Genomic DNA, 11,640 nt, shown 5'->3' on the forward strand with positions numbered 1-11,640 from the left:
GCAATATCGACGGCAACCATCGATGGGCAACCCACGATGGCCATCCCTGGGCCCTGCTCACAAGGTTACAATTTATAGGGAAGTACTGTAGGCATTAAAACACGTATTGCGTATTGGACCAGCCAGATTGCAAAATATCTTTGTGGGCTGTATTACCAGTTACGATGTTGACCAAAGGTCAGGACTCAGGAGGATGTGAAAGGGAAGAAAGTGAAAGTATGTAAAGTCATGTGTGGACGGTATAGACTCGGGTATGTAATTGGATGGGATAGCTTATGAAGGCAATGTGGGTAGTTCTGGAATATGATAAACTGCCTGAAGTTTCCAGGGAACTTTTGAAGGTGTGGAGACTAGAGGAAAGTCTTGTGCATGGGAGTGGCTTCAGCCCAAATAAAATCCTGTAATTGTGGGAGCAAGTAATGTGTGTGCATGAGAGATGCAGATCTTGGGGGTAATTCCAAGTTGATCGCAGCAGGAATTCTGTTAGCAACTGGGCAAAACCATGTGCACTGCAGGGGAGGCAGATATAACGTGCAGAGAGAGATAGATTTGGGTGTGGTGAGTTCAATCTGCAATTTAATTTGCAGGGTAAAAATAAAGCAGCCAGTATTTACCCTGCACAGAAACAAAATAACCCACCCAAATCTAACTATCTCTGCACGTTATATCTGCCTCCCCTGCAGTGCACATGGTTTTGCCCAACTGCTAAAAAATTTCCTGCTGCGATCAACTTGGAATTACCCCCTTTGTGCAGAGCGGAGAGGTCGGGTTGGGAGACACTTTGAGATGAGTGAAGAGATGTATGTTGGTGCAGTTTGGTTAATGGCCTTGTACGTAAGTGAAAGTATTTTATATTGAATTTGGTTGAATACAGGAAACCAATGAAGCAACTGACAGACAGAGCAGCAGGCGATGAACGTTTAGCGAGAAAAATCAACTTTGCAGGCGCATTCAGAATGCATTATATATTTATATATTCATTTTCTTAACGTCTGATTTTTTCCCAACACATTTTTTTACATTTTCAGGGTCTGCTTAATAAAAACAAAAAACAAACACATTGATTCCTGCGCTAATTAATTATACAAATGATATGGCTCAGAGTTTGCTTGACTCAATAAAAACAAAACAAGAGGATAATTTAATATATTTTATATGATTCTTTTTTATTTTTATCACACATACATACATGTATGTTAAGAATTAATTATGAATAAATTAATTAGACCGGTCTAAATAAAACATTAATCAAAAAAAGCAAAAAACAGAACATAATAATAAGATAATAATAAGCTAAAGGAGGTGGATCATAAGTAAACTACTGTGCACAGAAAAATCAATAAAATTGGTAAAAATCAGTCCATATGTAGGATCGTGCAGATAATTTAACCAGCTATAAATTGCAACAGTGTCTCATTGTGTTTTGTAGTGTTAGACACTCTTCATCAAATTGCCACTCAGCCAAAATGCAATAGGTAAGTGCAACAAACGCTCCACAACGGAGCTTTAATATGATTCGCACCTGAAGCTGACATGCGGAACAGGAAAATAATATATGAGACGGTCTCGGGCTGCGGGAGGGCGCTTCACTGGCGCCTGATGTATTATTATTGTTAATTACCCCGACTTCCAGGCTCTGTGAGTCCACGTCTCCGGGTGCCGTATGCAGACACCTACGTCCCGTTGGTGAGCACACACTCACCGTTGATTCTCCCGGTGATGCCGCTGAAGCCCGACTTCCAGGCTCTGTGAGTCCGCGTCTCCGGGTGCCGTATGCAGACACCTGCGCTTTGGTGGTACTCACACGTTCACCATTGATTCTCCAGATAATGTCGCTGGAAATGATGTGCTATAAAAGTGCAATTTAGCTGGTGCAAAAAGGTCCAAATAAGCTGCTTCTCTGACGCGTTTCGCTCCTCTTATGGGGGCTTCCTCATGAGGAAGCCCCCATAAGAGGAGCGAAACGCGTCAGAGAAGCAGCTTATTTGGACCTTTTTGCACCAGCTAAATTGCACTTTTACAGCACATCATTTCCAGCGACATTATCTGGAGAATCAATGGTGAACGTGTGAGTACCACCAAAGCGCAGGTGTCTGCATACGGCACCCGGAGACGCGGACTCACAGAGCCTGGAAGTCGGGCTTCAGCGGCATCACCGGGAGAATCAACGGTGAGTGTGTGCTCACCAACGGGACGTAGGTGTCTGCATACGGCACCCGGAGACGTGGACTCACAGAGCCTGGAAGTCGGGGTAATTAACAATAATAATACATCAGGCGCCAGTGAAGCGCCCTCCCGCAGCCCGAGACCGTCTCATATATTATTTTCCTGTTCCGCATGTCAGCTTCAGGTGCGAATCATATTAAAGCTCCGTTGTGGAGCGTTTGTTGCACTTACCTATTGCATTTTGGCTGAGTGGCAATTTGATGAAGAGTGTCTAACACTACAAAACACAATGAGACACTGTTGCAATTTATAGCTGGTTAAATTATCTGCACGATCCTACATATGGACTGATTTTTACCAATTTTATTGATTTTTCTGTGCACAGTAGTTTACTTATGATCCACCTCCTTTAGCTTATTATTATCTTATTATTATGTTCTGTTTTTTGCTTTTTTTGATTAATGTTTTATTTAGACCGGTCTAATTAATTTATTCATAATTAATTCTTAACATACATGTATGTATGTGTGATAAAAATAAAAAAGAATCATATAAAATATATTAAATTATCCTCTTGTTTTGTTTTTATTGAGTCAAGCAAACTCTGAGCCATATCATTTGTATAATTAATTAGCGCAGGAATCAATGTGTTTGTTGTTTCTAAGTCACCGGAGACTTTAAAGTGCCGGTTTCTCTCTTTTTGACTTGATTTACCCCAAGTCAATTTTTTCTTGCAGCTTGAATATATATTGTATTGTTTCAAATATCGATACTAAATACTATAGCAGCACAATCATTATAGTTGGGTTGTGATATATTAGCGCCTGGTTAATTTTTGCATGCTTAATAAAAACAAAAGTTAAAAACTTTGCATTGTCTATGAAATCTCTATTAAGGCCCATATAGACTGGCCGATGTGGGAGAGATGTGTGCTAAGCGAACCGCTCAGCACACATCTCTCCCGCCGCTCAGCACAGCGCGATCTGTGCTGCGCGTGCGGGGGGAGACGGGGGGGGGGGCGCTCATTTCACCCAGCGGGTGAAATGAGCGACCCACTAGATTGGCCTGCACGGCAGGCCAATCTAGCACCAACGATAGCGATGCGCGGGGCTGCGCATCGCTATCGCTGTATGAGGTACACACGGAGCGATCCTGCTTAAATTCTAAGCAATCTAGTCAGATTGCTTAGAATATCGCTCTGTGAGTACCCCCCTTTAGTGTACAGTCAGGCCCAGGGCCGTAACTAGGTGTGTGCGGTGTGCTCCACACATAGCGCTGCAGAGTAGGGGGCGCTGTTGGCAGCACTTGTCAATTATGAATGATCTAATTACTTTTAATTCCAGCTTCCCCCCCTTTTTGAAGCCCAGCATCTCCTGACGGTCCCTGTCTCCTACCCCCACCCCATTTTTGTCACTAATACCTATACAGCATTCATGGACTTGACTTGATAGCTCTTTGTTGTTCAGTCGCACTGCCTTTTATGACAATTCGGGATGCTGATGTGCCTGGGATTCGAATCCGTTGCCTATGACATTGCAATCAGACATTTTCTTCATTGGACTATCTGCCTAGAAAGCTAGCGAATTCCAAGCTGGAGAGTTTTAACTATTTGAAGCTTACCTTGTACTTTGTGAAGGGGTGATCAGCGTTGTGGCTGGGCGGATCTATGTAGTGTGTGGCTGGAAGAGATTGGATGTGTGGCTGCACACTGCATGGATCTGCTCGATTATGGGGCTGGTTATTTTTTTACGGGGTACAGGTAGTTTCATATGGTTAGAAATCTCTTAGTTTTATGCGGGATCAAGTGGCTCAGTGGGTGGGGTGTTTGGCTGGGATGCAGCAGGTTGTGGGTTTGAGTCCTGGCTGTGGAAATATATGAAAATGTGTTATTTAATGAGGGGTATTGTGGCTGAATGGCAGCGAGCTCTCAGGTTGAGTGCATGATTGTGGAATAAAGAGGATTTGTGTCCAAATCCATATTCTATGTGTGTGGGAAGGGACATCATAGCATGGGCTTTCTCTGGGATCAATTGTGTCGTGTCCCTTCCCTATGAGGAATGCACTTTATGTTCCTATTGAAAAAATGGGGGGCGCCAATTCTCTTCCTGGCACAGGGCACTAAGAAGTCTAGTTACGGCCCTGGTCAGGCCCAACAGGCGGGTGGGGGTGGGGGGTCAAAGGGGGCACAGGTAATGGGCCGTGAGATTCCAAGGGATCCCCGAACCCTCAGGAATCTCATGAGTCCAGTCCATGCGTCCCCCATGCCTGTGTCGTGCAATAGTAATCAGTAAAGCAGACAGTCTCTGTTTAATATAAGCTGAAAGTAACTGTCGAATCAGCTGCTGTGAGGGGACACTGATACATATGAATACAAAGTTGCAAGTTGCTACATTCTAGTTTAGAAACAATGGGGGTCATTCCGAGTTGTTCGCTCGTTATTTTTTTCTCGCAACGGAGCGATTAGTCGCTAATGCGCAATGTCCGCAGTGCGACTGCGCCAAGTAAATTTGCTATGCAGTTAGGTATTTTACTCACGGCATTACGAGGTTTTTTCTTCGTTCTGGTGATCGTAGTGTGATTGACAGGAAGTGTGTGTTTCTGGGCGGAAACTGGCCGTTTTATGGGTGTGTGTGAAAAAACGCTACCGTTTCTGGGAAAAACGCGAGAGTGGCTGGAGAAACGGAGGAGTGTCTGGGCGAACGCTGGGTGTGTTTGTGACGTCAAACCAGGAACGACACTGACTGAACTGATCGCAGATGCCGAGTAAGTCTGGAGCTACTCAGAAACTGCTAAGAAGTGTCTATTCGCAATTCTGCTAATCTTTCGTTCGCAATTTTACTATGCTAAGATTCACTCCCAGTAGGCGGCGGCTTAGCGTGTGCAAAGCTGCTAAAAGCAGCTTGAGAGCGAACAACTCGGAATGACCCCCAATGTTGCTGATCTAACCACAGATCAGGACAGTATGATGTAAGAGAGGTTATTCATATGCATACATTATTAAAGCTAATTAAAGGGCCCTACGCACTGGCAGACAACACTGCACGATATGAACGTACTCGTTCATTAATGAACGAGAACTCGTTCATATCGTGCAGAGATTGTCCATATTAGCATGCATTGCTATGGCGCCGGGTGACGGGGTGAGTGAAGAAACTTAACTCCCCCCGTCACCTCCCCCCGCCACCGGGTCGCCCATCTGCCGTATCGGTGGTTGGGCAGGTCGCCCAGTCTGTAGGGCCCTTAAGTTGCTTTGATCAGATGCTATCAGCACACCTCAAGGGGAATTTAACCCTATTTAATCAGTCATAGATGCTGGTATTGTGTTGTGTGACACACTGATATTTGTAAAAATAAAGCACTGACAGCCAGCGGCGGCTCCTACCTCGGTGGAGGAGGGGGGCTGCTGCTGGGTGTGCTGCCGACTCCCTGCTCCCTTGACCCTGCCGCTGGGTCCCTGCTCCCTTGTCCCCACTGCCAGCCGGGTCCGGGCATCTGTAGTGTACAATGTAGTGCACAGATGCCAGGACTGGTGCATGCGCAGTAGCGGCGACGGTACTGCATATGCGCAAACTCCCGACTTCTATGGACTGCATCTGCTGCAGCTTATAGGTAAAATCCACCACTGCAGTCAACACATTTCATGGAAAATTATTATTTTTCTGACGTCCTAGTGGATGCTGGGAACTCCGTAAGGACCATGGGGAATAGCGGCTCCGCAGGAGACTGGGCACAAAAGTAAAGCTTTAGGACTACCTGGTGTGCACTGGCTCCTCCCCCTATGACCCTCCTCCAAGCCTCAGTTAGATTTTTGTGCCCGGCCGAGCTGGGTGCAATCTAGGAGGCTCTCCTGAGTTTCTTAGTAAAAGTTTAGTTTTAGGTTTTTTATTTTCAGTGAGACCTGCTGGCAACAGGCTCACTGCATCGAGGGACTAAGGGGAGAAGAAGCGAACCTGCCTGCTTGCAGCCAGCTTGGGCTTCTTGGCTACTGGACACCATTAGCTCCAGAGGGACCGAACACAGGCCCAGCCTCGGAGTCCGGTCCCAGAGCCGCGCCGCCGGCCCCCTTACAGAGCCAGAAGCAAGAAGAGGTCCGGAAAATCGGCGGCAGAAGACATCCAGTCTTCACCAAGGTAGCGCACAGCACTGCAGCTGTGCGCCATTGCTCCTCAGGCACACTTCACACTCCGGTCACTGAGGGTGCAGGGCGCTGGGGGGGGGGGCGCCCTGAGCAGCAATAGAAACACCTTGGCTGGCGAAAATACATCACATATAACCCCCAGGGCTATATGGATGTATTTTAACCCCTGCCAGAATACAGCAAAAAGCGGGAGAAAAGTCAGCCGAGAAGGGGGCGGAGCCTATCTCCTCAGCACACGGGCTCCATTTTCCCTCACAGCTCCGCTGGAAGGACGTCTCCCTGACTCTCCCCTGCAGTCCTGCACTACAGAAAAGGGTAAAACAAGAGAGGGGGGCACTAATTAGGCGCAGTATAAATAAAACAGCAGCTATAAGGGGAAAAACACTTCTATAAGGTTATCCCTGTATATATATAGCGCTCTGGTGTGTGCTGGCATACTCTCCCTCTGTCTCCCCAAAGGGCTAGTGGGGTCCTGTCCTCTATCAGAGCATTCCCTGTGTGTGCGCTGTGTGTCGGTACGATTGTGTCGACATGTATGAGGAGGAAAATGGTGTGGAGGCGGAGCAATTGCCTGTAATGGAGATGTCACCCCCTAGGGAGTCGACACCTGAGTGGCTTAGCTTATGGAAGGAATTACGTGACAGTGTCAGCTCTTTACAAAAGACGGTTGATGACATGAGACAGCCGGCTACTCAGCTCGTGCCTGTCTAGGCGTCTCAAAAGCCATCAGGGGCTCTAAAACGCCCGTTACCTCAGATGGCAGATACAGACGCCGACACGGATATTGACTCCAGTGTCGACGATGAAGAGACGAATGTGACTTCCAGTAGGGCCACACGTTACATGATTGATGCTATGAAAAATGTTTTACATATTTCTGATAATACAAGTACCACTAAAAAGGGTATTATGTTTGGTGAGAAAAAACTGCCTGTAGTTTTTCCTGCATCTGAGGAATTAAATGAAGTGTGTGATGAAGCGTGGGTTTCCCCCGATAAAAAACTGATAATTCCTAAAAGGTTATTAGCATCATACCCCTTCCCGCCAGAGGATAGGGCACGTTGGGAAACACCCCCTAAGGTGGATAAAGCGCTCACACGTTTGTCAAAACAGGTGGCACTACCGTCTCCTGATACGGCCGCCCTTAAGGAACCTGCTGACAGAAAGCAGGAGAATATCCTAAAATGTATATACACTCACACGGGTGTTATACTGCGACCAGCAATCGCCTCAGCCTGGATGTGCAGTGCTGGGGTGGCTTGGTCGGATTCCCTGACTGACAATATTGATACCCTAGATAGGGACAGTATATTACTGACTATAGAGCATTTGAAAGATGCATTTCTATATATGCGTGATGCACAGAGGGATAGTTGCCGACTGGCATCAAGAGTAAGTGCGCTGTCCATTTCTGCCAGAAGAGGGTTATGGACGAGGCAGTGGTCAGGTGATGCTGATTCCAAAAGGCATATGGAAGTATTGCCTTAAAAAGGGGAGGCGTTATTTGGGGTAGGTCTATCAGACCTGGTGGCCACGGCAACTGCTGGGAAATCCAAATTTTTTACCCCAGGTAGCCTCTCAACATAAGAAGACGCCGTATTATCAGGCGGAGTCCTTTCGGCCCCATAAGGGCAAGCGGGCAAAAGGCTACTCATTTCTGCCCCGTGGCAGAGGGAGAGGAAAAAGGCTGCAGCAAACAGCCAGTTCCCAGGAACAGAAGCCCTCTCCCGTTTTTCTGCCAAGTCCTCAGCATGACGCTGGGGCTTTACAAGCGGACTCAGGCACTCCCCCTCGCCGTTTCCAAAAGTCTGCTTTACCGACGTCTCCCTCCGACAGGGAGGCGGTATTGGAAGCCATTCACAAGCTGTATTCCCAGCAGGTGATAATCAAGGTACCCCTCCTGCAACAGGGAAAGGGGTATTATTCCACGCTGTTTGTGGTACCGAAGCCGGACGGCTCGGTGAGACCTATTTTAAATCTGAAATCCTTGAACACTTACATACACAGGTTCAAATTCAAGATGGAGTCATTCAGAGCGGTGATTGTGAACTTGGAAGAAGGGGATTATATGGTGTCTTTGGACATCAAGGAGGCTTACCTCCATGTCCCAATTTACCCTTCTCACCAAGGGTACCTCAGGTTTGTGGTACAGAACTGTCACTATCAGTTTCAGACGCTGCCGTTTGGTTTGTCCACGGCACCCCGGGTCTTTACCAAGGTAATGGCCGAAATGATGATACTCCTTCTAAGGAAGGGAGTTTTAGTTATCCCGTACTTGGATGATCTCCTGATAAGGGCAAGATCCAGGGAACAATTGGTAGTCGGGGTAGCACTATCTTAAGTAGTGTTGCGGCAGCACGGTTGGATTCTCAATATTCCAAAATCGCAGCTGATCCCGACGACACGTCTTCTATTCCTAGGGATGATCCTGGACACAGTCCAGAAAAAGGTGTTTCTCCCGGAGGAGAAAGCCAGGGAGTTATCCGAACTAGTCAGAAACCTCCTAAAACCAGGCCAAGTGTCAGTGCATCAATGCACAAGGGTCCTGGGAAATATGGTGGCTTCCTACGAAGCAATCCCATTCGGCAGATTCCACGCAAGAACTTTCCAGTGGGACCTGCTAGACAAATGGTCCGGATCGCATCTTCAGATGCATCAGCGGATAACCCTGTCACCAAAGACAAGGGTGTCTCTCCTGTGGTGGTTGCAGAGTGCTCATCTTCTAGAGGGCCGCAGATTCGGCATTCAGGACTGGGTCCTGGTGACCATGGATGCCAGCCTGCGAGGCTGGGGAGCAGTCACACAGGGAAGAAATTTCCAGGGCTTGTGGTCAAGCCTGGAGACATCACTTCACATAAATATCCTGGAGCTGAGGGCCATTTACAATGCCCTAAGCCAAGCAAGACCTCTGCTTCAAGGTCAGCCGGTGCTGATCCAGTCGGACAACATCACGGCAGTCGCCCACGTGAGCAGACAGGGCGGCACAAGAAGCAGGAGGGCAATGGCAGAAGCTGCAAGGATTCTTCGCTGAGCGGAAAATCATATGATAGCACTGTCAGCAGTGTTCATTCCGGGAGTGGACAACTGGGAAGCAGACTTCCTCAGCAGGCACGACCTCCACCCGGGAGAGTGGGGACTTCACCCAGAAGTCTTCCACATGATTGTAAACCGTTGGAAAAAACCAAAGGTGGACATGATGGCGTCCCGCCTCAACAAAAAATTGGACAGGTATTGCGCCAGGTCAAGGGACCCTCAGGCAATAGCTGTGGACGCTCTGGTAACACCATGGGTGTACCAGTCAGTGTATGTGTTTCCCTCCTCTGCCTCTCATACCCAACGTACTGAGAATTATAAGACGAAGAGGAGTAAGAACTATACTCGTGGCTCCGGATTGGCCAAGAAGGACTTGGTACCCGGAACTTCAAGAGATGCTCACAGAGGATCCGTGGCCTCTACCTCTAAGAAGGGACCTGCTCCAGCAAGGACCCTGTCTGTTCCAAGACTTACCGCGGCTGCGTTTGACGGCATGGCGGTTGAACGCCGGATCCTGAAGGAAAAAGGCATTCCGGAAGAAGTCATTCCTACCCCGATCAAAGCCAGGAAGGATGTGACCGCAAAGCATTATCACCGCATTTGGCGGAAATATGTTGCGTGGTGCGAGGCCAGGAAGGCCCCAACGGAGGAATTTCAACTGGGTCGATTCCTGCATTTCCTGCAAACAGGAGTGTCTAGGGGCCTAAAATTAAGATCCATTAAGGTTCAGATTTCGGCCCTGTCGATTTTCTTCCAGAAAGAACTGGCTTCAGTTCCTGAAGTTCACACGTTTGTCAAGGGGGTGCTGCATATACAGCCTCCTTTTGTGCCTCCAGTGGCACCTTGGGATCTCAATGTAGTTTTGGGGTTCCTAAAATCACATTGGTTTGAACCGCTTAAATCTGTGGATTTGAAATATCTCACATGGAAAGTGGTCATGCTGTTGGCCCTGGCTTCGGCCAGGCGCGTGTCAGAATTGGCGGCTTTATCTTATAAAAGCCCTTACCTGATTTTTCATACGGACAGGGCAGAATTGAGGACTCGTCCACAATTTCTCCCTAAGGTGGTTTCAGCGTTTCACCTGAACCAGCCTATTGTGGTACCTGCGGCTACTAGGGACTTGGAGGACTCCAAGTTGCTGGACGTTGTCAGGGCCCTGAAAATATATGTTTCCAGGACGGCTGGAGTCAGAAAATCTGACTCCCTGTTTATCCTGTATGCACCCAACAAGCTGGGTGCTCCTGCTTCTAAGCAGACTATTGCTCGTTGGATTTGTAGTACAATTCAGCTTGCACATTCTGTGGCAGGCCTGCCACAGCCAAAATCTGTAAAAGCCCATTCCACAAGGAAGGTGGGCTCATCTTGGGCGGCTGCCCGAGGGGTCTCGGCTTTACAACTTTGCCGAGCAGCTATTTGGTCAGGGGCAAACACGTTTGCTAAATTCTACAAATTTGATACCCTGGCTGAGGAGGACCTGGAGTTCTCTCATTCGGTGCTGCAGAGTCATCCGCACTCTCCCGCCCGTTTGGGAGCTTTGGTATAATCCCCATGGTCCTTACGGAGTTCCCAGCATCCACTAGGACGTCAGAGAAAATAAGAATTTACTTACCGATAATTCTATTTCTCGTAGTCCGTAGTGGATGCTGGGCGCCCATCCCAAGTGCGGATTGTCTGCAATACTTGTACATAGTTATTGTTAACTAAATCGGGTTATTGTTGTTGTGAGCCATCTTTCCAGAGGCTCCTCTGTTATCATGCTGTTAACTGGGTTCAGATCACAAGTTGTACGGTGTGATTGGTGTGGCTGGTATGAGTCTTACCCGGGATTCAAAATCCTTCCTTATTGTGTACGCTCGTCCGGGCACAGTATCCTAACTGAGGCTTGGAGGAGGGCCATAGGGGGAGGAGCCAGTGCACACCAGGTAGTCCTAAAGCTTTACTTTTGTGCCCAGTCTCCTGCGGAGCTGCTATTCCCCATGGTCCTTACGGAGTTCCCAGCATCCACTACGGACTACGAGAAATAGAATTATCGGTAAGTAAATTCTTATTATTACACCAAATGTAACAAAGCCTCTCTCAAGTATGACTCCTTAGTGGAGAAAATGTATATTTTTATAAATATATAAAAATCATCACTAAATTATACCCTATAGACTTTCTAGCTAATGAATAGAAGGTGATCATTTAATATGCGTAAAAGAATATTTTTGACTGCACAGTGATCTATATTAAAAGGGGAGGAGGAGAAAGAGAGACACTGAGGGATGGGGGGTGGAGGGTGCTGAGAGACACAGGGGAATGGA

This window comes from Pseudophryne corroboree, chromosome 10 (assembly GCF_028390025.1).
Source record: "Pseudophryne corroboree isolate aPseCor3 chromosome 10, aPseCor3.hap2, whole genome shotgun sequence".
Lineage (NCBI taxonomy): Eukaryota > Metazoa > Chordata > Amphibia > Anura > Myobatrachidae > Pseudophryne > Pseudophryne corroboree.